The sequence below is a fragment of the Myotis brandtii genome, unplaced genomic scaffold, assembly GCF_000412655.1.
Source record: "Myotis brandtii unplaced genomic scaffold, ASM41265v1 scaffold7, whole genome shotgun sequence".
Classification (NCBI taxonomy): domain Eukaryota; kingdom Metazoa; phylum Chordata; class Mammalia; order Chiroptera; family Vespertilionidae; genus Myotis; species Myotis brandtii.
Window position 1 is genome coordinate 1,457,062 of NW_005370740.1, and position 2,095 is coordinate 1,459,156.

At 46.3% G+C, this 2,095-nt stretch overlaps 1 pseudogene; it reads right to left on the reverse strand.

Moving 5' to 3' along the window:
• Positions 1-797, reverse strand: LOC102241922 (annotated as a pseudogene).
• Between the last annotated feature and the right edge of the window lie 1,298 nt (positions 798-2,095).

A 2,095-nucleotide genomic window follows, 5' to 3' on the forward strand; every position in this document is an offset into this window, starting at 1 on the left:
AATTTAAATGCATTTTATTTTTAGACAACCTACATGACATGTTTTCTTAAAAACAATGCCTCCGCTCCAAATGAATCAAGGTCAAAATAAATGAAGAGCTCAAGATAACATCAGTCCCATTTGTCTTAGTCTTGGTGTGTGGATGAAAAGCAGCAGCCAGTTATGATGACAGGTGATGGAGCCAAACTGCCCAATTTGTTGACATTTTTCCATTTCTAAGCCATCCTTAAAGAAAATCATATATGGGGTCACACCATCCTCATGGTAGTCCAGCAGAGCAACCATGCCATCTGGATTCATGTTTTCACCAATAAAAAACTGGTAGTTTTGAAATTGGCAAGGATGTGCGTGATTTGTTCTGCAGCCCCTGTCATAAAAGGCTTTAATCTTTCTGGTCTCTGTTCTTCAAGCTTCCCTTTGATTGATTTCATGTCATCTTTGATGTACTTCTTGTAGGCTTCTTTTGTGAAGCTGGTTTCCTGCAAGTGATGGTTCATGACAATGTCAACACCAGTGATTACTGTGCTTTCGGTTCCTTCACTCTCAGGGCCTCCAGCAGAGGCATTTCCACCAATTAGTGAGTCATCAATGTTACCCTCTGTCCTACTGACCATCTTCTCCTCTACCTCCAGGCACAGCCCGTCCCTGATCTCCCAGATCTTGTTGATATCGGAGAACATCTCATCATGGCTGATGAGGTCCTGGTAGATGATCATGATGGCGGCTGGAAGGAGATGGAGGCGCTGCCTTAGCAGGAGCACGGAGCTCGGTGCGAGCATGGTGCAGCAGGAGCAGCGCTCAGCTGGCGGAAAAACACAAGAATTTTTTAACAGGACAGGAGGCAGTCCCCCTGTAGACTCTCAACAGAATCCTGAAACTGAGAGGTAGAAAATAAAGCACTGCCTCAGACATAATAAAAGAAAGCCTGTCAACTACTCTAAATTAACCACCATTAATCAAGGGGCTGACGAAGACCCCTTGGCTTTTTAAGAAAGGGTCAGGGAGGCATTGGTTAAGCTTACCAACATTACCCCAGATTTAGGATTGGGACAACTAATTTTAAGAACAAATTTATCACTCAGGCTGTCCCAGACATCAGGAAGTTACAAGAATTGGCTATTGGTCTCGAGAGTACTTTAGAAGAATCTCCTGAAAGTTACCACCTCTGTGTTCTATAATAGAGACCAGAAGGACGAAAAAGGAGAAACAGGAAAAGCCAGGCCAAAACTAAGACTCTTTGTGCTGCGCTTCAGGAGAGCAAGGGCCCAGAGTCAGAGCCTGGAGACTAACAGTCAGTCCCAGTCACCTGCTACAACTGTAGTCAGGGTGGACTTATGGGCCGGAGCTGTCCCAAGGGGCGTGGTGAACCCCCAGAGCCCTGTCCTGTCTGTCAAGGAAACCACTAGAAGTCGATTGCCCCTGGAGATGGAGGTTCCTTGGGGCGGGGCTGGCAACCCAGCTGGCCCAAGAGGACTGATGGGGCTCGGGGTCCCCCAGCCCGGCTCCTCAGAGGACTGCTACCTCCACCCAGGAGCCCCGAGTAAGCCTGACAGTGGGGGACAAGGAAATTAATTTCCTCCCCGATGCTGGAGCCACCTTCTCTGTACTCCTCTTAGAACCTGGTTAATTATCCTCAGAGGCTGAAGCCGTTACAGGCATGTCTGGGAAGCCAATAAAGAGATATTTTTCTCAGCTTTTAGGGTGTAGCTGGGGTAAGTTGTTCCTTTCCCATGCCTTCCTGACCCTTCAGAAAGCCTCATATCCACATCAGAGACAGTATCCTCCCAACCCTGAGGCTTTAGAAGGATTCAATATTCTAATAGGCCATCTATTTCAGAAGCCCAAGGTTTATTGAAACCTTGTTATCCTTATAATACTCCCATCTTAGGGGTACAAGAGCCTAACAGGGAAGGAGGACTAGTTCAGGACTTATAACTAGTAAATAAGTCAGTGATTCCTATCCACCCAGTTGTCCCTAACCCTCATACTTTACTTAACCAGATTCTGGAGGACACAGAGTGGTTTACAGTACTAGATCTTAAGGATGCCTTTTTCTGTATACCCCTACATCCTAATTCAGAGTTCCTTTTTGCCT